Genomic DNA, 27,563 nt, shown 5'->3' with positions numbered 1-27,563 from the left:
AAAGCCGGCAAACAGATTGATCGAGTACGAAAAAGGAATTGAGTTTTACTGGCGGCACGGATTGGGAAAAAATAGGAAGAGAAAATGGGAATAGAACAGGCAAATACCTTGTGAACGGAGCCTAGAAACTAGATGGGTGTTGTGTGTTGAAAAGTTCTTTGCAAGCTTTAATGATAAAACCGATGTGCAGTGCAAAAAAGGATGCTGATAGTGATAGCTTTGACCGGCTTCCGACATGTCGGAAGAGAGGATCCCACGCAATACCGGGAAACAGTACGAATGCCGTCTCCCTTCTTGGTGTTGCTCGAAAGCTGATAGCAATGATATCTCTAGCTTTCAAATTTCGGTACAACCGTGTATTTACGGTTGAACTGCAAAAATATGTATGCACACAAATACAATGCAAACAATACAATATCAGGACATGGACGCGAGTGCCGTATGTACAATTTTACAGCTAAATAAATAACTTATAATACTTTGTGATTGACAGAGGGTTTTTATAAAAAAAAATTTACCGTAGGCTGGTCCAAGACATCGTACATAGTTCCCAAATAAAAATAAAAATTTGTCCCGCAGTAATCCAGGTGAGACCTAAATTTTATTCGACAGAGCTTTAAGATAAACTCGACAGCGAAATAGCAAGTTTTGGGCAAATACAGCAAATTAGCCAACTAGTGGCTGGCGGAGCGAAAACTCCTTAATTAGCAGTCGTTCTGCCGGTAAGCGAGTTCGCTAAATGGGCTGGCTGACTTGGGATGGACCGAACAGTGGTGATTTCAACAATCTTCATACTTCTTCTTATCGTGTGAAGGGATCATAACTAGATAATATTTTGCCAATATCTTGCCACCTCTAACCCCCGAGGGGTAGCTCTTATGAGTTCTTCTGTAGTGCACATAGTTGAACACAGGGAACACTGCATCATATATGTTGTGTTGTTTGTAGGTCGCCACATCCGCAATAGTGCATCACTCTGTCCCGGGTTGAATCCCCATTTCAAGATGTTGTCTTTGGATCGGCCAACTCCCGATCTTAATCTATTCAGAGACTTCCAGGTCACCCATTTTTCTCTTGTGCCAGGTGGTAACAATCTTTATAGGTACAGTAACAGTCTCAGATAACTGTACAGTAAATTATTTATTTGCTACAAAATTTTAAAGTATACTTACTTAAATGCGAAAATGCGAAGATTCGAAAATGACAAGTTTGGTAGGTAATTATGTGTATAATTTGAACACAAGTAATTGTTAAAGTATGTTTCAATGTAATTCATTAAACACTTGATCCAAATGTTCTTATACTTAATCATTATATGTATTCTTAGAGCATTTAGTAACTGGAAACGTCATGGCTGTCATTTTCTGTACGAAACAGTGCCGATTTTTGCGGGGGAGAGGACGTCAAATGTATTGCTATTTCTACATGATTTGTACGTAACGTACAAATAGCCATGTCAGTCCATACAAAAGTTTGCACAATTGTGCAAGTTTTTCGGCAGAGGGGTAAGCTCTTAAAGGAGACTCCAGTTATTAAATGCTCTAAGTAAGAAATGTATTAGAAACAATATAGTACCTACCATAATTACATTCTAAGAATTAAACAAACTCAGTTTGTAAATTTGCAACAGGCAATAACAAATAAATATTTCTAACAAATTGAGAACCTCCTCCTTCTACGAGCCCCGATGCATATGTTTTCGTCAGGTGACCCCATTTTTTGAGGTTCTCGCGTTTGTTCAAAAATAATGTTTTTGTTTAAAAATTGCTAATATTTAATGCTTATACTAATGTAATTTAATTTTATATGGTAATACTCTGCAATAACTAAATCCAAATACAAGAAATACCGTTTGTACTGAAAGAAAAAACATAATGATTTTTTTTTGACGGGTAGGATTACAACATCTGTGAAAAGGGCTATTACCAGGGAAAGCAATAGGGCTCTGCCAATGTACTGACAATTTTGTTTCGAGCCCATGCATGCAGCAGTGCTGTAGGAGAGGACAATATGATTTGGACAACGTTTTTGAAAAGTCCTTTTTTTCAGCAATAAGAGTCTCATGCAATTTTATTATACGATCAAAATAAACTACATTAAACATTGCTATTATGGTTCCCATTACTGGGTCATTATATGTTTATGTGTAAAATTTATTAAAATAATTAAACAAAATTGTTGCGCGGAACTAGACGAAATCATTTGCATCGGGGCTAGTAAGCATGTAGTGTTGCCAACTCGGATTTTGAAAAAATGCTAGACTAATGTCTAGATTATGCCAAAGATTTTTGAAACACCTATGCTAAAAAAATGCTAAAATATCACTTGAAATTAGACACTTAAAACACCTACTTTTTCAAATTTACATCCTTTTTCTACTGACAAGATCTGATTGATCAACTTGATATAGTCCGTTGACGTCCATCCGTACACAAATGTCAACATTCATATGAAAATATGAACCACATAAGGTGATGGCGCATATTTTGCTGCCAATTTGGTGCAAACTTGGCTTAGACTAAATTATGCTAAAAAATATGCCAGATGCTAAATGGAAAATTTTGGTGCCAAAGCGAGTAAAAATATGCCAGATCTGGCATCATTTATGCCAAGGGTGGCAACACTGCTTCTGTTAAAAATGTCAGTTTCTAACGACACCATAAAACAAAAGCCACATCAACAGTTGCGAGTTCGCGCAGGGCGCTAAGTGCAAACTCGGGTCCCAACACGAACTTCGCGCGTCCGACGTTACACATAATGCCTCTTAGCTCGCCGACTGTCCCGCAACTTCGGAGTTATGGGTAAATAAACATACCTATAGTTGCACAGATAAGGTGGACAAACAGATTCTCTGTACTTCAAAGAAGGATACTGCCTAATTTAAGAGCCCTTCAACGTGCACACTAGCGCCACAGCTAAATAATCGTGATTATTTAAATTTAACGAAAGATATTGAAAAAAGGGGGGCCGCTACGGACTGTATGTGTATTTAAGTACCTTTTGAATACATTAGACTAGTTTTTATGTTGCTGGATTCGTCGATCTAGGAACTCAAAACAAGAACGGCCGTTTTAGCTTTGGACGCACAACATTCTGTCTGTCTGTGGCATCGTAGCACTCCAAAAGATGGACCGATTTCGATGCGGGGTTTTTTATGTGTAAGCGAGTTTTCTTGCGGTGGTTCTCCGCTATGTTTTATTGAAATCGATCAAGCAATTTGTAGAGTATCAGGTCTTTTCCAAAATGATGTAATAGCTATTGAGATAGGCATCTAATACTCATAACGACTCTTCGTCTTCTGTTCTAAATATCACTGTTGTATAATCAACCAGATTTCCTAGCTCCTAGCAACAGTAAGTATTCTCAATGTTAATCCACTACAGTAATAAACAGTTGAGAGATGAACACTTCTAAATACCTAGCAACGCTATATTCCATTACTACGCTCGTGCTCACGAACCAATCCTTAATAATCTCAAAATGGAACTCCAAAGTCTCCAAACTGTGTCTAATACGATCTCGAATGCGAACTGCCGTCAGTCAGTAACGAGGCAACTTGTAGTTATATCTGTGTTGTAGTTATGTCTTTGTTGTAGTTATGTCTGTGTTGTAGTTATGTCTATGTTGTAGTTATTGCTGTAGTTGTAGTGTGTAGAACAATTGGAATCGTGCCGCTGCCACCGCACTAGAACTATTACAATGCCTACAATTTGCTTGGGAAACAATAGGTAAATTGAATTGAAAGCCGCATAATGTCTAATTATTCAAATTAAAGTAGGCAATAATTACTTGGAGAGGTTATTTGCATATTCTGGGGCTTTTTCGAAACCATAGCATGCAGCGTTTATGAAGCGTACAGCATTATACAGCAATTTTATTGCCGATTAGGAGTCCAGCTAAAATGTTGGCTTTAAACCCTTGATGTTATAACTTATTTGAGTTCATTTGTTTTATTATCAAGGGCTTAATATTTCCAGGCATTGTGATAAATCACATCACGATTGCTGCGTAAATAAGCTGGGCGAAATTAATAGGCGCTGATGACAGCCAATTATTACTCAATCTGTCTTCATTATGGCGAATGTTGATAGCCAACGTTTTGGCTCGTACTGTGAAACCTTCGACTTTGCTCTGGATGGTAACTGCCGTCACCCGTCTAACATTTATCAAAAGAAAATGAGGGAACTGTGTTAACCACTATATTATGAAAACCATAGATGGGTATGTTTTATTTATTTCATTGCATGTTTGAGAAAAGCACTATATATACATACCTCGGCGGGAAATGGGGTTGCCCGCCTCAGACCTATCTGGCCTCGCTTCGCTCGGCCGTCTATATGTCTTCGGCCGGCAACCCCTTTCGTCCCAGCCTCTGTAGTAATGTACTATTAAATTATCCATATGTTAACTTGTTGAAGTCTAATTCATTTTCCGAATCGAGCCGTAAGAACGTCTTCTATTTTTATCCCCAGCTTGTCTGATCAAGTGATCAATAATCACTAAAGTGTTTGCTGGTACAGTTACCGACTAGTTAAACTTCAGCTTGTCCTCGACTGTACTCTAAGATTTAATATTAACGCAAACAGGGGCCGCACACACTTGTGGCGATATTGCGAAAGTTGGAGAACGGAGACTTCACACGATCCTTAAACGAATGTACTTCAAACTTTCCTAGTTTCGGTCAAGTTGATGTTATTGTGACGGCAATAAATAAGAGATAGATATAGTTAGTAAGCAAATGTGTAATGTAGTCACCAAATTATCGGGCATTTTCACTTAACTATGCACCTTTAACGGCCGGTTAGCAATCGTTTCAAAACTGACGGTCAATATCAAATCACATACATTTTGTCAGGAATGTAACGGTTAGACCAGTGGCGGATTTCCCATAAGGCACAGTAGGCCCGGGCCTAGGGCGGCAAGATATTAGGGGCGGCAAATTGTGACAAAAAATTCGCTGATGATAACAAAAAAAAAACTCAAAATTAGGCCAAGCAACGAATTCTCAAAAAAAGGTACATATAGAGGGAAATGCTTGAAACACAATCTTTGACTTCGTACTTCGTACAAGCCGCGAACGCGACTGTGGCGTCGATTTCGCAGATTGTTGACGCGTTCGCGCCTTGTTCCCCGTTTTTAGGGTTCCGTACCTCAAAAGGAAAAAACGGAACCATTATAGGATCACTCGTGGCTGGCTGTCCGTCTGTCGCAGCCTATTTTTTCCGAAACTACTGGACCAATCAAGTTGAAATTTGGCACACATATGTATGTTTGTTACCCAAAGATGGGCGTGTAACGTAAATAAATGAATTTTAAATATGGAGGCCATTTTTGGGGGGTAAATGAGAAAATTTAAAATTAAAGTTTTTCAACTATATCGTGTTACATATCAAATCAAAGAGCTCATTGTAAGAATCTCAAATATATATTTTTTTATAATTTTAGGATAAATAGTTTAGCAGTTATTCAAGAAAATAGGCAAAAAATGACAATTCCCCTCCCCCCCTTATCTCCGAAACTCTGGGTCTAAATGTAGGTAATTTGCCCTTTAAACTTCTCACAGGAATTCGCTGGAGGCCAAAAGAAGGAAAAAAAAAAGATATGATTATAGCTCGGAGTAATTAACAACGGAGACGCCATGTCTAAAATTTTCGGTACAAAATAGTCTGCCGTTTTTTGCGGGGGAGGGGCACATCAAATGTATAGGTACGTCATGTCAGATAAACGTCAGTCCATACATATGGTTGACATGTGGTTGACCATTGGCCGCCTATTTTCGACAGAGGGGAACGCCTGTTAATGGCGGCTCCATTGTTAATTACTCCGAGGATTATAGGTATAGCAAAAAAAAGGATTTTCTTGTTTCTTTTTTAGATTTTTTGAATGTTTTTGTAGGTACATTAAAAGTCAATGCTATTGGTCTGTCACTTAAAATGAATAGGTAAGTATTTGCTTATTTTTTTCGCAAAACCTATGTTCCCATGATCACATGATCATATCACAAGGACGTGTAGTTTCTGAGATATAATATGCGAAAAACCGAAAAATGTGACCTTCAAACCAAACTCCCCTACCCCGCTCAAGGGGACTTTTGATATGTTCACCTCCTAAAGAGTCCAAATAAAGTTACTAAGTTAAAAATGTGTCCCAAGCATTTCCCTCTATAGTACCTTTTTGTTGCCTGACCTAAATGTAGTCAATATGATGGGTGCTGATGCTGAGAAAGGGGCGGCCACAAGGCCTGGGGCCTAGGGCGGCAAAGACTGCAAATCCGCCACTGGGTTAGACGTTACTGAAACACGACTTAAGTCGCGCTTTGAAGTGCAAGTTAAAATGCCCTATCAGTTTGTGTATGCAACCAACATTGAAACATAGCGAGCAGTCTACATTTGATGGACGAGAAGAGTACAGAGTAGACGAGTAGTAGTTTTCTAAATCAAGATTATCCTTCTTTATATAAATAGTTCCATATTTTCGTCGTTCCCAATAAAATTGGCCTATAAAAGCTTTGCATTGCATGGTTTCATAAAATATTGCAATACCTCTCGCTTAAGCCAACTAAAAACTTTTCTTGTACCGTCAAAGCGATTTTATTAATAATGACATCATTTGTGAAATAAATAAGCGAATTAGGTGATTAACATGATTTTTTTCCATTGCAACCAAAATCAAAATTTTATATCAATCCTGAACCAATAATTATAATTAGGGATATCCTCATTTTTCTTTAACGTGACCCGCCTATGTCAACATAAACAACATAAAACCTATCGAAGGTTATATTAGAGGATAATATGACGTACAATTAATTATAATAACCCGCCAACAAGCCAGGGCACGTAAAAGCGCGTTTACAACGTCGTTTGCCCCCAAGATTAATGGTAACATTGGGCTCGATTCGGATTTTGAAATAGATATCTATTAGATATCTTTTAGACATCTCCAAGATACAATAACGATATGTTTAAGATCTAACCTGTCAAATTTGACATTTGCGCGATTCTGGAGATACTCTTGAACAATTTTCACAGGATATGACTTAGAGATCCAATTCACATCTAATAGATATCTTACTCTACCTAACGCAAAAGTGACATTGATTGGTAGCCCGAATTGCGCTGCAAAAGACAACTAGTTGATATCTAAACTATGTATAACGTATCTATAATGGATTTAGTATGTATCGTCTCTTGTGAATATCTTGAAGTTCGAATACGGCAGATTGATAAATACTAGCATAACTTGGTAAGCTCGAGACGCATGGAGGGAAGTGGATTTTTATCCAACGGTTGAAGGAGGTAGGGTAATGTTTTTAGGGTTCCGTACCCAAAGGGTGAAAACGGGACCCTATTACACTCCGCTCCGCTGTCCGTCTGTCTATCACCAGGCTGTAACTCATGAACCGTGATAGCTAGATAGTTTAAATTTTCACAGATGATGTATTTATGTTGCCGCTATAACAACAAATACTAAAAACAAAATGCGAAATCAGGTATCGGAAATCGTTTTTCGGGATCTTAAGATCTGATGGTAAATATATTTCTTTGATAAACAAAATACAAGCAAAATACAGAGTACGCTCTTCCTGAAAAAAAGTGTCCTAAAATTTCCATACATTTTTCAAAGTTTCCTTTTTGTTACCGCCATACAAAGTATATGGGGAAATAGGATAGGTAACACTGTAGTAAAAAAAAACTCTGGGACATTTTTTTATCCCATTAAGATCGAAAGAGCTCGTGATTCTGAGTAGAAATAACACAAAAGTGCTAAAAATGTCACAAAATATAAAAATGGCAAAAAATAAAAGAAACGCTCCTCTAATCTTTAAAATTGAATTTACAATACGTAAAAAAACACTCTCTTAGTGTGCCACCGCCTTAACAAGGCTTTTACGATAAGAAGGCTTATTACATGTATCGAGGATTTATGACGTGCATGTGTGTTGCGGCTATTTAATATAATGGCTCTTATATTAGCGGTTTAGAAACTCCATGCATTTTAGTAAGGCTTTTATAGTTAATGTACCTAAGTATATTTTAAACTAGGTTTTTTTAAAGCTTACCCACCCATACCTATTGAACATAAGTAGCGATCTAAATATTTTTTGGTATCGTCTTGGGTCGTTCCATTCGTTTTTCATCAAGTTCTTAAATTAGTCCTATTCTGCTTTCGTCACCCATTCTACATTCGTCACAATCGTCGGTGGCTTTTAATGTAGAATGAGTGACGAAGCAGAATAGGACTAATTTAAGAACTTGACGAAAAACGAATGGGACGACCCAAGATGATACCATTTTTTTAACGATTACCATAAGGTTCCTATTTAACAACATTGTTTTATCGTAGCTGTGAATGCAATAACTATTAATGATAAACTGATTTTCATTTGATACGTGTACTTATCTGGAATATCTGGTAACGTGGGGTGGATTGTGTGAAAGAGGATATGAGAAAGAAAGGAGTGAGTGCTGCGGTGACGAAAGACAGAGGAGAGTGGAAGAGAAAAACATGTGGTGCCGACCCCACGTGGGATAAGGGCAGGGAGAAGAAGAGATGTGTACTTATTATCTCTTTTCGGTTGGACAAAATACACCTATATTATACGAAACCACGGAAGTCGACTAAAGAGTGATAAAAACTAGACACTTTGTGTGAAAAAAATCTGTTCAAAGTGAATTGATAGTTATTAATTATATTAGCTGTATTTTTTCCAGTGCAGTGAATTTATCTTATGTTGCCGAATAAGTACGTAAAAATTTATGTTTTACAATAAAATCCAAACTCACGCGAACGGAACGACTTCGAAAAGCTTTGGCAAGCCTCAGAATGCTGTAGTTCGATAAAGTACTTTAACATGCATAGCAGCAAGGTGTTACAACTACCCTACAATAAAATAGTACCTTGTCAAAATAACATTATGCCCCGTCTAGACGTTCCGCATCAGATTTGCCTGCACCCGAATCTAAATAACCATTTCATTTCCAAGTGCCGTCGGTATTTCGGTTTGTAAGTTTCGGTTCATATTTTTAGTGCTGACTTTAAAAGAGGTTTTTAAACTGGTTACATTGTAAAAGGTTGGTATAAGGTTTGATACTAGTAAAAGACTTCAACTCGTATACGTTTTATACTTTTAAAAATGTTATAAAACGCGAAGAGTGGTTTACATGGATGTCAGAGTTTTGCTGGTTTGCGTTTGAGACTGAAACTTAAGCAGGCCACTGACGAGCCTTCCAAATGGATTCCGTTACAATGGATTCATCCAAATGGACGGCATCCTAGTATTAAACATTGTACGTTTTTGATATTCACGGACCGATTTTGGATTGCAGCCACGCTATTTGGACTGTTGAAAGGCTCGTCAGTGGCCACTTTTAGAGGTATAAAATTTTATGAACTTATTTTTTTTATGTGTTGCATACGTTATCAGTTATCATAATACTACCGTTATCAGTTATCATAGTACTTGCCTAGTACCTATTTTTAAGTATGCCAAAGATAACTAAAGTTCGCAAAAGAGCGTCGACTTAGTTTTTAATATAAAGTATGTATGTACTATACTTTTAGGTGTAATGAAGAGTATTTCTCCTGGACTACCTACGATGGGCTCCTTATTTTAAAGCGTCAAGTCTGTACTTAACATACACCGTTTTTAGAGTTCCGTACCCAAAGGGTAAAAACGGGACCATTACTAAGACTCCTCTGTCCGTCCGTCTGTCTGTCTGTCACTAGGCTGTAACTCATGTCATGAACCGTGGTAGCTTAGACAGTTGAAATTTTCACAGATGAAGTTTTTCTGTTGTCGCTATAACAAAAAATACTAAAAAGTACGGAACCCTCGGTGGGCGTTTACATGGTGCTCGTTGTGATATGCTGCACTTTCATCTGGTATTTTACATTAATTAAGTCCTAAACGTAAACGCAACGCTGAAATTAGCGATCGCCGTCTCACGCCTATGCGTGGAGAATGCAAATTTATGAAGGTACAGTCTCCATCAGATACATCGGAGCGGCCAAGGTGCTCACGAATATCTGAACACGCCTCTATTTTCAAGGCTCTATTAGAGTGCGTGTTCAGATATTTTTGACCACCTCGGCTGCTCCGATATATTTGATGGCGACTGTACCTACATCTTTTACAATTTATGTACAGTCAGCAGCAGATATACCTGAGCGGGCAAGGTGTCCAAGAAAACATATACACTTCAATAGTCACAAAAATAAGGACATCTAAGATGTCATTTTCACGTAGGCTTTCAGTTCGTCACAAATACCTTAACTTCTGAGTTTTTCTTTAACACATACACCCTTATTTAATCACAATGACAATAACGGTTAAAAAGTCAGTGGTAACTAAGCAATCAAATTCAAGCTGCTGTCATTAATACCTACACGCACTGCCAATCACGTACGTCAGCAGCCAGGGTGCCACCAGTTGCTAAGCAGTTGTTATTTCAATGGTAACTAAGCATCAACATTTTATCTGTTTAACTTTAAACTACGAATTGACACCTCCTTTCTTAAAGAAGTATTTTATCGTTAAGTGTCAAACTTATACAATAAACAAGTAGGTTCTACTAGAATGATCGGTTTTTTTTATTTTAACTGTTATATGCGGCTGTTCTTCCAAACCATTGATCATATTTGTCGTAAATAGCTAGGGTTCATGCATGTGTTAGATTAGTCTTTACGTTTAGGTTGCTATTTTTACTTTTGTATATCATGTTTTACTTTGTGCTCATATATTATGTTAAATGAATTGCGTGGAATGTTTTATATCTAGTTATAAGTCTAGGATTCATGCTCCTTTCATACGTGCTTAATATTGTATCTATTTATAAGTCTAGGATTCGTGCTCCTTTCATACGTGCTTATAATTAACGAGATTGGCAGAAATAAATAAAACTTACTCTGCATATAATATCCACTAGTTCAAAGATACATACCGCCCGGCCATTCCTATATAAACCCGAGCCGTTTGTAGCTTATTCAGAGAACTCAGAGAGCTTAACTCTATCACTTGCCTGAACACTCTCCAGTAATTAAAATCAGACATATGTGTTTTTATTTCACACAACACATATACCGGTAAATGGAGGTATAGCGGAATTCGAGACAGCACAGCGGCCAGCGCGTTCCAGCGGCGAGTTTCTACGCTTCACCCAACGAACCCCTTCACTAAAAGTTACAGTCTACACTCCACAATATTATATAACTATATTAATATATTTATTTAGCCCACTTATTGTAGTAAAATATACTATACAGGGTGGCCCATTTAGATCGGCCAGTATGGGAAAATCTGATACTATAAGATATACACCGATCTCTTCTTAGGAATCATGTCATCGATTTTAGTAACACGAAAAACTGCATTCATACATTAAAAAAAATGTGTACTCAGCTCGGGAATCGAACCCCGAACGTTTTGAAAAATAAAACTAAGACTATTTCTATTTAGATATCGATTGTGTAGGTCTTTAAGCAATAAATGTTACTATGAAACATGATGTCTGAAATTAATAAAATGCATTGTTTTCATATCCTTTAATTTAATTTAGTCAGTTTTCGAAGAGACCAGCATTTTTAGGGTTCCGTACCCAAAGGGTAAAACGGGACCCTATTACTAAGACTCTGCTGTCCGTCCGTCTGTCCATCCATCCGTCCGTCCGTCCGTCTGTCACCAGGCTGTATCTCAGGAACCGTGATAGCTAGACAGTTGAAATTTTCACAAATGATGTATTTCTGTTGCCGCTATTATAAGTAACAAGAAATACTAAAAACAGAATAAAATAAAGATTTAAGTGGGGCTCCCATACAACAAACGTGATTTTTGAGTAGTAAATATCAAATAGCATTCCGCACAGGAGTAATCTAAGTAACGCCCACTGCGGGTTCAAACCTACAACGTCCTGACAGAAAGTCGTACATACGCTACATGTGACATTATCTTCAAAAATTATATAAGTAAACTAATGCGAAATTAACATAAAACCAGAAGACACAAATTATTAATAATAGAAATGAAACCCAAAAAAAAAACAAAAAGCTGTAATAATCTCTAGGTGCGTACGACTGAGATTTGAACCCGCGGTCTCTGCTTTGAAAAGCAAACGCCTGTTACTGAGACCACGACGTGCCTTGACAATTGGCTCTAAATTCGGCTTCAGTTAGCTTTTGCTAATATGTGTCATTCGTCTTGACGATTCTGTTAAAAGAAATAGTTTGCAGTAAGTTGACCGAGAGGCTCCTGTCAAATGGTTGAAGGGCAAAACGTGAGATAGATGTATGTGATGACAAGACTGTACTGCTTTCGATGATTGTCAAAACGCTTTACCTGAAATTAGCATGGCTATCTTTTATTCAATATTCGACCATACTTGTATGCTTTAAAGTCTATTTTTCCATATTGTTCAGATATATTTGACACGTTGACCGCTTAGATACCATTGGTTTTTTGACAGCTAAGGTATCAGTGACTTGTTGTAAGTGTAGAAATTAATGAATAGCGACTGTTAACATATTTGTGACACGTTGAGCGCTCACAAGTAAATACTACCATGACAGTCAACAACTTTTTGACAGTTTAAACGTTTACCTCTCTTTGAGCACCTGGAGTGTATAGCGACTTCTGCTGCTGACTGTATTATGAACTGTTATTGAGTAAGTTCCAAATTCAAAACAAGGCAAAATGCTTCTGGGTCTCAGTAGATTAAAATATGCTGTATTTATTGTGCAAGTAATCTGTGGTGTCGCTGCAGTAAAGAGTGTCCTAAGCGGCGATTACGGCAACTGTTGCCGCCGTTACGCGCTGATATTACTAAAACTTAATATGCTATAAGTTTCAAGAAATAACCACTAAAATGGAAGTTTATAAATAAATATACTCCTGTGCCTGAAAGTCAGCTAGTTAAGAATACATTTAATTAATAGAAAAAGCGGGTTTCCTTTTTTTTTTATTAAACATACAGAGTGAGTCTTATCTATGACTGACGTTTTTATAGTATTGCTCGACATAGCTTGAGTGGTACTCCAAAATGGTACTTAAATCTATCATTTGATACAAATTTTTGGGAGAAAAGCATGTTATTACCAAACATTAAAAAAACAGACAGTTTCCTTGATTCAATCAAACAACTTTCACGATTTTCACATTTAGAATAAAAGTATGCGCTTCGTATTACGTGCCGGGATTGTAACGTATTTTCTTTCGTTTTTCCTTGCTTAAATTTTTCCATGTTAGCACACTTCCGCCCTCAGCTACCCAAATTAACGAAGTTAACCTCGCCAAGAAGGCTAGGGAATAAAACCATTTTAACGGCATTCAAGTCAAGGCCGGTGGCCCAGAACTCGCAGTAGAACGCTCTAGAACCTTGTAGAACACTTTAGAACCTTGTAGAACACTTTAGAACGGTTGCCAACTGGCAGCCGGAATGCTTCGGCAGCCCTGTTGAATAAAACAGTGCAGCATTTTACGAGCTATGTTAAAAGTCAACAGTTTTAACTGCACTGCAATACAGGGAACTTAACTTGCAAAAGTAACGGTGACACGGTTACCGTTTCGGTACTGAGAACTTCTCAATTTGACGAATTTTTATTTTAAAAAGTAGAATTCTTAATAATCTTAAATAATATCTTATATAAATTTGTCTTCATTTTGAAAATCATGAAACATTATAGAAGAAACAACACTTTATGAGATGAGTAAACCCATTAGGTACCTACACTTACACTTAGGGGTCTATCCGAGAATATTTTATGAAGGAAATTCAAATATACTTTAAATTATTACCTACAGAAGGCTATTGGACACAAATTTAATTCGATGTTAATTAAAAAAGCTAGGACTTAAGCAGGCGGGCGAATTAAAATCCACCTAACTTTCCTTTTTATGCTAATGTATGTAGATGGTGCCACCACTCGTGTGGCTGACACGGCCTAGGGTCGCCGTCAGCACTTTATACGAAATAATGGAACCGCCCTGATAATTAATTTATTCAAGATTTTACATCAAACGAAGAGAGGAGACAATTAAGATCTAATGATGACAAAAAACTAGGACAATTAAGTACCTTCTTAACTGGAAAATACTTAGTTGCAAATAAAAAAGTATTTACATTTAAAAAGGTTTAAAGTCCCGCTAATAACAGTACAGAATATGTAGGTATAGGTACCTATAATTTTATTACTTCGTAAAATCTAGGCTTGTAATTAATTTATTCAAGATAATAAGATCAAAAGAAGATGAGACAATCAAGGAGACCCCTTTTATGTAACCAAGACAAAATAAGTTAGGCGCATTTAAGTTGTTGTTTAGGCACTTGTTATTATTTGTATAATAAATATTTAAAGTTAGTTAAATTAATTAAAGTCAAAAACAGTTTGAAATTATTCAGTTTAAAATTGTTTCGATGTAAAGGTCTATCAATAATTAGGTAACCAAAAATAGTTAGGTAAACTACTGGGGCATCTAGTTATCTAGTATGTAGAAGTGTTCAGAAGGTCAGGACTCCGACAAGTGAACACTGGCAACATTGCAACTTTTGAAACGCGCTTAAAAACCATAGCGAGGAGCTTATCGGCGGCCAGTGGTGCTGCTTTAGGTAGTGAAATATAACTTGCAATTTTATTAAACGAATCTCTGATGGCATAAGGGCATCTATCCTAGCGATATCGATAAAGTTTAATGGTTACACTTTAGTTGTGCTTTCCCTAATCTGATGGGGAAAATGCAATGGAAGGGCAATTGTTAAGATTAGCTCACCTTACAGTTTTATATTTGGGAGTTATATGATGCACTAAAGTTCAAGAATTCGCTATCGCGAATAGGGATGTGAATTAGAATAGAATATAATAGAATAGAAATACTTTATTTGGTATCAAACATAAAACTTAACCTATAATACATCTTATTCTAATATATTCTAACACCAAAATGGATGCCACTCAGCAATCTCAGCATATGCCGATGACTAAGATACTTAGTCATGGCGCTGGTTTTCAAGGCAACCAGGATTAATTAAAATAATATTTGAACAAGATGAATAATTTAATATACCTATACAAATTATATGAGAACGGCACCTAATAATTCGAAGCCTTGTGCCCGATTTTGGCTTAAATTTCTTGTTTTGAAATTGTTATGGATTTTGTCTGTGTCCGAAATGTTGCTTGAAGTTTAATTTTGTATAAATATACTAGACCCATTTCGGTTCCAATGTCAAACTATTGTTATTGTCGAATGCTTAAGAAGTCTTAAATATTGAAGGTCTGTAAATGACATCCCCCAACAAATCTCTAACCTCGCCGGGGTTAACAGAGAGGAAAATAAACAATTGGGATCAACTTACAGCAGACATATCTATATCAAATACTTGCCTATTCTGTAGTTGACTTTTTCTTATCTTTCAAGAGCCTTGCTTATTGCTTATAGCCTTTTTTTAACTATAAAATGTATGTAGCTTCAACTTGAGCATTGATTTCATATATGCATATTTCATGTATAATCGATACACATTAAAAGTATTTAATAAGATTCTCATAACTTCTTCCACTTAAAGACAGCGGCAAAGATAAAAGGGTACTTCAAACCCGTTCCACAGGCAGATGAACAAATTAAAAAAGAAACCTTAATGAAGTGACAGCCCTACAGCATCACTTGGCAAGTCTAGTGGCGCGCAGCACTTAATGTCCGTAAAACTCTTTTACTTTATCTCCGGTTACTACAGTTTTATCTGTCTTTAATTTAACTCGTACGTACTCGTATATGTATTCCAATAGATTTACCTGCTGCATGAATTGTTATGCAATTTAGTGCACTGAGCACTAAATTCCATACCGAACCTGTTTTAAAGATGACTATCCTACTATAAAATCGTCATTATTAGGATCGATGTTATTATCGTAACCATGTCTCTTATCTATCGCTTATTTTAATACTTATTTTTGGACGATAATAATAAAAAATACAAATATTATTTTTTTAATATTAATTAATATGAATCTAAAACTAAATTTGATGGATAACGGCATTTCAAGTGTTTTTACACTAAATAAACACAATAAAATGCTTGCACAAATGAGTCCAATACGAAGTACAAATTTAATGAAGTGGCAACCCTAAAACTTCACTTGGCAAGTCTAGAGACACAGCACTTAATTCTCGGGGCTGTCCTTACACACCATTCTACTTTTTAGGGTTCCGTACCTAAAGGGTAAAACGGGACCCTATTACTAAGACTTCGCTGTCCGTCCGTCCGTCCGTCCGTCTGTCACCAGGCTGTATCTCACGAACCGTGATAGCTAGACAGTTGAAATTTTCACAGATGATGTATTTCTGTTGCCGCTATAACAACAAATACTAAAAACAGAATAAAATAAAGATTTAAATGGGGCTCCCATACAACAAACGTGATTTTTGACCAAAGTTAAGCAACGTCGGGAGTGGTCAGTACCTACTTGGATGGGTGATCGTTTTTTTTTTGCATTATGGTACGGAACCCTTCGTGCGCGAATCCGACTCGCACTTGCCCGGTTTTACTTACCGCACTAAGCATGGAGTTTACGTGAACAATATTTTTCAAGAGTTAAAATTAGCATCGGAGCAAATTGTGCACTTTTATGAAATTGCTCGGTACGGTAGAAGCTAAGATTCTTTTCTTCAATGAAATGTCACATTATTTCGTGCACAGACATAAAATGTCTCTCTTGCGTGTTTCAGTCAGTCAAATTAAGCGGTATATTTCAGAACACACATTAATATACAGTCAAGGAATTTAAATTCCGACCCATTTCGTACTTTGTCACAGTGACAACCGTATGAGGTCTCTAGCGGCTTTCATATTGATTGTCACTGTGACAAAGTACGAAATGGGTCGGAATTTAAATTCCTTGACTGTACATTTTATATTCGAACAAGCCAGAATATGCTACGTATTTAGTCTTCTTTCTTGCCTTCAGTATTAGCTTAATGTGTGTGTCGTTGTCATGTATTTTCAGTATTTTACCTAAAAATAACTCGTTATTCAAAGACCTAGGTGCTTGAATATTGGTCGTCCTGTATTTTTATTTTCGTTGTGTAGTGAATATTTTCGTAACGTTACTACGGATTTTTCGCCACCATGTTGAAAAAATACGAGCTGCAATGTCTTCTGTGCTTGCACTCGCTTCGAAAGTTGGAAAGCTAACCGAGCTTAAAAAGCGAAACGTATAATCTAAACCTATTTGCTAAGACAAAGTGTGGAAACGTCAATTTTCTTCATTACCGCACCTATATAAAATCTTTGAAATTATGTTTTCAACTAGCCGATAATCTCAAATCTTATATGTACAATAATAATAATAGCCATGTAACTGCAGATAAATGTAAATCTATTTTACCAATGCAAATTAACATTCTTAATCTAATATAAAAATAAACTAACTTAGTTGCAAGAAAATAAAACTATTGTATCTCATTTAAACTCTTAGAAGGTTTCCCCGGCATTTTCAACTTAGATAGTTTTGAGCTAACCAGGTTTCATTTTCCAGCTCAGACGTTTAAAAAGCTTTGTAAGATAATACGCATTAGATTTAAAATTGCAAATTACTTTGTGAAAGACATTGTTTGTTATGCAAAGAAGTAAAAAATGTGGATGGAATTTGCACAATTTTGTACAAATTTGAATAAAATATACTGTTACATAAAATATAGGGGCACGAAATTCGTATGTAGCTACTACGTGTTTATTCGTCCTACACGCTTTTCCTGATTTAATTAAATTAGGCAGAATGTTTATAACATGCGTAAATACCCACTTTATTTTGTTCCCTTACAATGTGACCCGTTTTCATTTTCCTTGATAAACTTTACCATATATATGTAACTTTAATTACAAGACTTAATTAATAAAATACTTAAGGCTGTCTTTGTCGATATAAGAAGTCCGGTGTTTAACCGCTGGATTTCTGTTCAAATGGATCAGAACAAAAAATGACTCTGCACTTAACATGCGCAATCCTAATTTTATTCTTTAATTTTAACTTAAGTTTAATATGAGTGCCACCCTTTTACAGTCTTAATTTAGTTTTTAATGTAGTAGTAACTTACTTTTGTATGCACTATGGGTACTGACTGCTTGAAATAAAAGCTTTTTATTTATTTTTATATTTTTATTTATTAAAATCTCAAAATGCAAATATTTGACTCCATTGAAAATCCTCCGTAAACCGGGATATGCCTCGAATTCGTGGAATTTTTACATATTTCACTCGAACCTAATGATATTAAATTCCTCTACGGCTCGCCGATAAATTAATCGGATTGGGTCGTAAATCTATCGGTACTACACCACATTACGGCGGATTAAACAGATTTAAATATGCAATATATCGATAAACGGCTTGAACTACCAGTACCTAACTCTTGGTTGCACTTTGTACATCGTGTGACTGACTGACTGGCTGGAGAACCTTAAGCGAAAAACTCTTCGTAGTGCTCTACCACCTCCTGCGGACTCGCGTTTTGTGTGCGATCGATGTGGCAAGAAATGCCGCGCTGCTATAGGACTTTATAGCCATCAACGGCGATGCAGGACCCCATAAACCCACAAGCGCCGCAACTAGCATATCTACAATAGATGATGTGGCCAATGATGATAACACCACAGATCTAGGATGACGCTTACGCTTGAAGATTTAAGTGTGCAAAAGGGAAGCCATCATGTATATGAACATTTCACGAGTAAAAGAAGAGAGATTACAGATGAAAAAACGTGATCACTTTTGAGCTTCGCAGCGGCCACTAGCGGCCTGCTTGAATATATCTATCTGGAAAATACGAAAAGCTGCATTTAGGACATACTGTGGGTGGTTTATATCTTGGAGTAAGACCTATTATACTACCACATATTACGAAAGAGAGTTTAGTATAAAGGCGGATTGTCAAAGTAATTTTTGTAGCCACAGTTAATTTACTGCCATCTTTCGACAACTGATTAAAACTTTTAGAACGCCATTTGACTTCGATACTTGTTCTTTCACTGATATGACTGTGTTAAATTTGTTGTCGCCATATATGCCAAAAAAAAAATGTCGCCATATATATACACGCGCATACGCCAAAGGTATCGTCATCGCTCGAAAAGATGGCTCTTTGATATTATAAAACAAAATTAACTATTTAAAATTTGAATTTGATTTCTACCTGTCATGGAATACCAATAAAAGGATAGCTTACTTCGCGAATTCCTTGCCAAAGCTTACACAGTTCCAAGAGCATCAACTACGCCCAGACAGGAGCACCGTTAACCAAAACTGCTTCATAACAAGGCCACGTAGTTCTCATAGTTACAGCAAGTAAACACTAATAATGGCCGGCAAACAATTAGTGCCGTTGGCGTGTTGAAGCAGCAATAACCTCAACTAATTTGTATTCCTGGCCCGACTGGCAATTTATTCACAAGCTCCTTCAACTTACTTTGATAGCATATTAATAATGGGAAAATAAGGGGGTCACTTCATTTTGGTACAAATTGTTTTCTAATAATTGTGTTGTCCAAATGTCCATGTAACTTTTTTTCGGGTTCTGAAATTTATTTCGGATTCTGTTTATGATAAATAACTTCATATACCTTATTAAGATAAGTCACTATGCGTGGGGTTAATTCAACCTATTGAAAGTGAGTATTGGTTTTTAAAACTTAAACTAAATAGTAATTACAGCAGCGTATTTTATTTTCAGTTATATTTTATATTATAAAATCGTAAATTGGTTTTAGTAACTATACAGATATTTATAATCTTCACTCAATCAAATTTCATGAGCAATTACTTACAGTTATCTTTTTTATTGCCGTTGTCAGGCCCTTTAAAATTGTATTATTGTAGTCATAATGACATTACATAACGATTCTCGCATATAATAACATAACCCACTAATGTTTTCACTTCCACTGAAATCAAACAATCAAATATAATGAATCACTTCAAACACTCTAAATTCCCATGAATCTCAATGGAGCTTTCGGTCAATATTAGGTATTTTATACACTGCAGAGTAAAAACCAGATTTAAACCCAATTTTAACTGGCTCTGTCGCTCTGCACACGGACCAGGAAAGTAGTTTATCTTCGTTTAAACGTCGACTGCGAAAAAGCGGTTTAAGTTAAACTTTAAACTCGGGACGTTCCTAGTCATTCATAAAGTAAAATTTAGTTTGAAGAGGGTACTGCGGCTGGAGGCGCAAAAAGGGACTGTGCCGGAACAGTGATTGATGGAGTTGGAGGCTTAGCTAGAACGTAAAAATTATGACAACAGTTGTACGAAATTATGAAATTATTCTGTCAGTCAGTACAATAATTATAGTTCAATTCATATTTAACTGTTATCATTTCATATCTCTGTATCTTTAAGTATTTAAATAAGAGTAAACAATTAATTTGTACATTTTCGGGTAGATAAAACATTTATTGGTTAACCAACCAAATACAAAACCGCCGGGATCTGTCACTGAACGTTCTGACTTTAACCTACATTATTTGATCGTGTAATGTTTGCATCTACCCTCAACTGGCTTAAGGAGTAGGGAATGCAAATCGGTTATTTTTTGTATGGAAATAACCGCGGTTTCGGTTAATAACCGATGATTTCCATACAAAAAAATAACCGAAAATAACTGATTTGCATTCCCTATTAAGGAGTCATTTGAGGGTAGATTTTATTTACTTTTATTTAAATACCTAAAGATACAGACTATAAATTACGTCGATGATGGCGTCACCGTTAAAGTTATGCTTTAAAAGGGAATAAGATTTAGATATATTGAAGGTTGACCGGTGCGATAATTTAAAATGGTATAAATTCTCAGAAAAATACTTAAAATAAACGACCAGGCATTTTCTACCAGGCAAGCTGATATAATATATGATGGTTGGTTTGGATGGTTGGCTGGTAGAAAATGCCTTAAGAGTCCATCAACGTGCACACTAGCGCCACTGCTAAATAATTGCTTCACCATGTGTACCTACTTTTGAATCGTGGAATAAAGTACAAATAAATAAACAAATAATTTTCTTGGCGCAGAATAATAATAACGCAAGTCTTGGCATAGCTGTAAACTTATACTTATTTGAATAAAGAATAAATAATAAAGTCGAAGGTAAAAGGGTCGCATTTACCCCTTGCAGCTTCGTTATTCAGTATCATTGCTGTGAGTCATGAATTTTTATCAGACTCGGGTGAAGGTAGACCCAAGGTAAATACGTCTAGACCATATTGATTAATTCCTAAGAATGAATTCAAATCGAATGTTTTCTACCATCATTTGTTATGTTAGTTACCTATTTCTGAATGTTTTTTGAGTAATAGGAAGCCTACCTACACAAGTGCAGTACAGCGATATGTTAACTTCGGTGAAATTCCACAGTATTCACCTGTTATAACAATCAGAATAAGCCTCAGGACATCCACAAAAACATCATGCACTGAAATGATGTCCACAAAAATGAGCATAGCCCTTTCGCGAAAATAATAAAGATAAGACACTATACAAGCATTACCACTTTGATTCAATAACGCGAAATCTCAAGCTTATCGCAAACCATACCCTGGTTAGGGTTTCGGTATCCGCCCGGGTAAGAACCCGGATTAACACTTGAGAGATTTATTTACCCTACAAGACGTCCCGTGCCGGCTTCTTTACCCTTTTAAGTATGGTATACACGAGCGTAGTTAGTGAGTTTCAAGGATGTGATGTCACATTTGTATTCATTACAATTACAAATAGCTCAGTAAGATATAGGTAATGGTGAGACTAATAAAACCATTACATTAAAATCCATCTAGCTTATTTAAGATGTAAAAGTTATAAGTACTTACCAATAAGATATCTAAATAAAACGTTGTACAACAAATGTAGAAATCTAACCTATCTGTGCCCGGCGCTCTGCCAGCGTAGGACGCAGTCAGTGCTAACATAAGCTAACTTTAATTACAAAACTAGAAAAACCAAGTCATTCTATTGCGTGAAAGATAACCTTTACGAAGGTCATGGCAAAAATAATAAAGAATGATTAGAAGAAATGAAAGATAGTTAATGGATCTATAAAAATAAAGTACAAAAACAACTCACTGGTTCAGCCGACAAAACGTAACAAAGAGACATACTTACCTACTATTAAATAAAAAAAATTACCTACATCAAATAAATCTCAAAGATTTCTTTACTTCCTTATCTTCTACTTCCTCTTGTGTGTAAAAAGCTTTATCGTTCCCCGTATCTGCGGGTTAATGGAACTTTTTGTCATTTTAATCACGTCTCGGCCGGGAGGGGTTTTGTTCTGAATATTTCGGTTAAATTAATTGGATCTAGCGACCTTCATAACATTCTTCTCTTTTCGTCAATTAAGTTAACAATCAGGCTTTATTGCAATATACGATTATCGATACAATCGGCTTTGATTACGACGAAATACAGCATACTTCGATAAAGTGAATCCAAATATTCGTTTCTTTGACCAAATATTCCATGGTAAGATGTGTATAGATTGTGTAGTCTAAGAAAATAAGTTTTTGGCAAAAATTTCTTTTTTGGCACAAGCTTTTATCGCTGACTGTACTTTTCTTACGACCGACAACTAATACTCATCGAGACAATTCTAAAAACCCTTAACACAATTGGGTTTCGTTGTTTCAGCACAGAGTGCCTATGGCCACCTACTGTCTCCATCATCAGATCAGTTCGAAAGTACCATATTATTGTATTGTCATCAGAACTACATACAGCTGCCCATTTTCATTACGCTATGATCCTTGGAAGATGGTTAAATTAGTTACCTTAGATTCCATTACATAGTTAGTTACATACAGACGACCGGTCTGGCCTAGTGGGTAGTGACCCTGCCTGCGAAGCCGATGGTCTTGGGTTCGAATCCCAGTAAGGGCATTTATTTGTATGATGATACAGATATTTGTTCCTGAGTCATGGGTGTTTTCTATGTATTTAAGTATTTGTATATTATATATATCGTTGTCTGAGTACCCACAACACAAGCCTTCTTGAGCTTACTGTGGGACTTAGTCAATCTGTGTAAGAATGTCCTATAATATTTATTTATTTATTTATTTATTTATTTATTTATTTATTTATTTATTTATTTATTTATTTATTTATTTATTTATTTATTTATTTATTTATTTATTTATTTATTTATTTATTTATTTATTTATTTATTTATTTATTTATTTATTTATTTATTTATTTATTTATTTATTTATTTATTTATTTATTTATTTATTTATTTATTTATTTATTTATTTATTTATTTATTTATTTATTTATTTATTTATTTATTTATTTATTTATTTATTTATTTATTTATTTATTTATTTATTTATTTATTTATTTATTTATTTATTTATTTATGTATTTATTTATTTATTTATTTATTTATTTATTTATTTATTTATTTATTTATTTATTTATTTATTTATTTATTTATTTATTTATTTATTTATACAGGTCGACCTAATAAAAGCTTGTTAAAAATAAGAAGCCCCCGATATTATGTATGTTATGTGGTTGATCTGTCAGACATCAACCAGATTTACCGCACGTGTTAAATTATGGAGACATACGTACACCATCAACATAAAATTCAAAGGACGACTGTATTTAAATTTTATACAATCAATAAATCTTGGCTGTGTAGTCTTTGATTTTGACTAAGAAAGGTTTACATTATATTGCTTAATTTTGATCATGGTCAAAAGGTTCTTCTTTAGTCTAGCTTTTTCTATAGGTACAGTATGTAAATCTACAGAAACCACCTGTTAAAATTGGTTAATTTTGTAGAGAATTAGAGTATTGTTTATAGATGTCTTAGGTAATTAAAATGACTTAATATAATAGTCGATATTATAATCACGCGCATGCGTAATATATATTATTTATTTATAACTAGGCGGAAATTCTAACTACGTCATAAAGTTTGACGCCTGTCTGTCAAGTGCCATTTAGTTCTGAATAAGATTTTAAAGAAACAACAAAATAATAGAAAAAATATTTTTAAACCTGTCGCGAAAAGTGTCCGGTGTAAAATAAAATAGGTACCATTCTCATATTTATGACCTAAACATTAACTTAAGTACATAGTTTGATTAAATGGTTTTAGTTATTTTACACACTGCATATAAAATTAATTATGTGCGGTACAAGATAAACACTATAGACTAGATTTGATAGTTTTAGTCACGAAACGACGATACTAATTCGATTTAAAGGCTATTACAACATATTATGGACCTATTTACCGAGAACAATGGCCGAGGGAGGCATTCGAACTTTAATAATCTCGCTTTGATATAATATTTATTTCAGTGCATCTCATCCATACTGAAAGCAAGTAGTGAGAGTAATTTTTATCATGACAAATCAATATCAAACCAAAATGTATTTTTGTAAGACCGCATCTCGTTTTCCTCTACGTGTGGTGCTGTTTTCTTTCTTAAGAGCCAACGGGAGTGGTCATTTCTCCATACAAACGTACTCGACTGTTTCTTCCGTGGGTTTTGAAGCTAGAGCAATTTATTCAACACAGATTAATATTGTCATCTCGGACCTGTGTCGGACCGTTTTGCTTTTTTAATATTTTTGTTTTTTAAGGCGCTAGAGCCCTTTCAAAAATAACCAAAATGGCCTAATTGACTATGCCGCAATGAGAGGCGTGTTATTCAAAACTGATATCAATTAACCAAAAAAGAAAAACGGTCCGACACAGATAATTTCATAATCATTTAGATTTCCAAATTTGATTTCGATTGGTTAAGTTTTGGAGGAGGAAACAGTCGAGTACGAAAGATTTTTACGCAGGATTTTTCGCCTTGTCCTTATCGCACTAGATTTAGGATTAGAGAGCCGCTTCCGTTAGCGAGACGGGTATATTTACCTGAAATATTTAAATCTCAGCTCCTGTTTCGTCTTAAAAAGTAAAGAAATAAATAATAAAAAAATATTATGGGACATTCTTACTATTTCTTACACAAATTGACTAAGTCCCACAGTAAGCTCAAGAAGGCTTGTGTTGTGGGTACTCAGACAACAGTGACAGGCAGTGTCACTACCCACTAGGCCAGACCGGCCGTCAGTATCTTCTGTTTAAAGCAGGCCACTGACGAGCCTTCCAAATGGATGCCGTTACAATGGATTCATCCAAATGGACGGCATCCTAATATTAAACATTGTACGTTTTTGACATTCACGGACCGATTTTGGATTGCAGCCACCCTATTTGGATTGTTGGAAGGCCAGTGGCCACTTTAAGTGTGTAATACAGTAGGTACTTATATTGCATTTGTATTGTATTTGCTTAAAATCGGAATGCCACATCAGGGCGACGGCGGCAGCGGATAGCCTATATCAGTTTTACGTCCATTATTTTACAGATGATTAAAGCGTGATGGAGATTACCGTTCAATTTACTTTAAAACAATATTGGAAACGAATTTCCGATGCGGCTTAAATGTACACGTTTAAATGTAAATAAATAATAAATAAAACGCATTAACTCATTTAACCCAACAGCGTTCGCTAGGTATTTTTAATTATACATAATTACTTATTAATAATTTACAAACGGGTAAAATCCCAGCATTTTTGAATGGAAATATTGTTTCTCTTTTACCGAAAACTGAAAAAATCCAGAACCTTAATTAAATACTAGGGAAAATTCGAAAGTGGCTACAGATTACTGATAATGGGTAATTTTTTTTAGCAAATAATTAAATATGTATGATCTAAATTAACTTACATGGGGATTCTCTATTTAAAAAGTTTATAGTTGGATGGTGTAAAGTAAAACAGGTGGCTGTCATGACTACCATAGCCCGCGGCCGCCTGTGCTATGAGATATTATACCAAGAGTATCAAATGCGGCTCACCGACCTTTTAAAACAATTGTTTACTGTTTTTTTTTCAGAGTTTCGAGAATACGTTAGTTATTCTCGGGGAAATAATGGCTAGAGTGTTTTGTCTTTTCTTTACTTTGGAAATGTGTCGGTTCAATTTATTTCACTTTATTTAACAAAATTATTCTATATTTTTTAACCGACGAAAAAACGAAGGAGGTTCTCAAGTCGACGCGTATATATATATTTTTTTATGTATGACCACGCATAACTTTTTACAGAGTACATAGTTCAATTTTAATAACTATTTTTGTTGTGTTTACATTGCACACTATACCATCGAGATATTGTGTAAAATATGTATGTGAGAAATCCAGCTTTGATATCAGTGTATCGCAATCGCACAAAATATAGGGATGCTACCTACAGATAACAGAATGGAGGATTTTATGCAAACAGGGATTTAATTGTTTAGGCTATGTACTTTATTTTTCACTTATTAATCATGTTAATATTTCTAACCATTTTTAGGGTTCCGTAGCCAAATGGCAAAAAACGGAACCCTTATATAGATTTTGAGATACAGTTTGTTAAACATTAGTGCATAAATCTGTTTGTTTTAACCCTAACAAGAGTAGATCCGATGAATGACATTACAGTCATATGTCAATTTAAAATATAAATAAAATTGTAGAGTTGTCACTGATATAAAAATATTACATTTTAATGATTTTGTTTATTGTTAATCTTACGATTATAATAACTCTATTTTAGATCACTTAGATAACACTATCCTTTCAGCTCAGTCTCTAGAAATGTCCCACCCTATAAATAAATGTAAAATAAATTCGCTGTATATATTATGCATATATAAATATATTTATACAAATTAACAATATCATATCACACTTCACCCCAGTAATTATAAATGTGACCGTGACACCGGCCCGTATTTGTGCGTAACACGGTCGTATTGATTTTAGAGGCGCGCGCATCTTTGCCCCCACCCATAGGGAGGGGTAAAAAAGGAGGGTTCGGAATCGAACCTTTTTATGGGGGCACAGGAATCTGAGGTTAATGCTGTGTGTCAGCTACTGACAAAGTGAGATGTCTGGAGTTTTTAAGATAGGCTACTTTCCTACTAGTCAAATCGGCTTTTTTAGGACTGTCGAAACGATTTGCTAATATGGAATTTATATAAAAATGAGTATAGTGACGTCACGGTCAACTCACCTACTTTTTATATTTCTACCCGATTTATTGAATAGAAATTGTTGCTAAAAATAACTGCTATACGAACGAAATAAAGCAGATAATTATTAGAAATACGGAAATATATAGTTCCGTATTTATAATAATTATCTGCTTTATTTCGTCCACGGTGTGAATAATTTATTTTAAGTAGAGGAAACTTCCCTATTGTCTTTATATTTGTGGCATGCGTGCGATACGGCTGACTAAAAATAACATGCGTATCTGCGTAATTTGTTATTGCGGCTTATTTTGTAGGTATTAGAAAAAACATAGTTTTATAATGCTGACGTTAGTTAACTCCTAATGTCTTAATAGATATTTGCTATATATTTGTAATAAAATAATAAATGTTTAATATATTTTTAAGTCGACTGTTAGAATTCAACATCAATGAGTTATTTGTACCTTTTTTATGGATATATTTAGGTAAG

General features: G+C 35.3%; 2 protein-coding genes across 4 annotated transcripts in view; one reads left to right on the top strand and one right to left on the bottom strand.

Annotated features, from left to right (window-relative positions):
• Positions 1 to 20,815, top strand: part of LOC134671419 (V-type proton ATPase subunit D) — a 354,138-nt gene extending 333,323 nt beyond the window's left edge. Inside the window, exon 7 of the mRNA XM_063529274.1 lies at positions 20,803 to 20,815. The gene's annotated coding sequence lies outside the window, so the exon portion shown is untranslated. The remainder of the gene's footprint in view (positions 1 to 20,802) is intronic.
• The window catches only part of LOC134671404 (amyloid-beta-like protein), a 215,766-nt gene that overhangs the window by 18,399 nt on the left and 169,804 nt on the right, over positions 1 to 27,563 (bottom strand). The gene's annotated exons all lie outside the window — the stretch shown is intronic.

The sequence above is a fragment of the Cydia fagiglandana genome, chromosome 15 (assembly GCF_963556715.1).
Source record: "Cydia fagiglandana chromosome 15, ilCydFagi1.1, whole genome shotgun sequence".
Lineage (NCBI taxonomy): Eukaryota > Metazoa > Arthropoda > Insecta > Lepidoptera > Tortricidae > Cydia > Cydia fagiglandana.
This window is presented reverse-complemented; position numbering and strand designations above follow the sequence as displayed.